We start from the raw sequence: 554 nt of genomic DNA, 5'->3' as shown, positions 1-554 counted from the left end.
AGCCTATTGTGCTGGTGGGCACCTGTAATCCCAACTACTTGGGAGGCTGAAGCAGGAAAATCGCTTAAACATGGGAGGTAGAGGGTGCAATGAGCCAGTATTGTGCCATTGCACTCCAACCTGGGTTATAGAGCAAGACTCCACCTCAAAAAAAAAATATATTAATAACACACCTGATACATGTTGATATGTTAATACGAGGGGAAACTAGCATGGGTCTACACAGGAAACCTGCATTTTCCTCCCAATTTCAGTGTGAATCTAAAACTAATTTCAAATAAGATGTTTATTTAAAAATTGTAAACTTTTTCAAATATCTGCTTAGGTCTTTGTACTGATAATAATTAGTAATTGACACTAAGTATTCTTACTTTTCAAAACAAGGGCATTCATGATGCTGCAAAGTACTTTATGCAAACATATATAATTTCAGTGAAATGCCTATTTTACAAGATTTATGTTAAAATAACACTTCCATGTAAACATATTTATCGTATTTTTTTTCTTGTGGTGTGTTTCACTCTCTAGGAAATCTGGAGGATCTCCTGAGAATG

The sequence above is a fragment of the Sapajus apella genome, unplaced genomic scaffold, assembly GCF_009761245.1.
Source record: "Sapajus apella isolate SASKATOON/1434 unplaced genomic scaffold, GSC_monkey_1.0 scaffold262, whole genome shotgun sequence".
NCBI lineage: Eukaryota > Metazoa > Chordata > Mammalia > Primates > Cebidae > Sapajus > Sapajus apella.
This window is presented reverse-complemented; position numbering follows the sequence as displayed.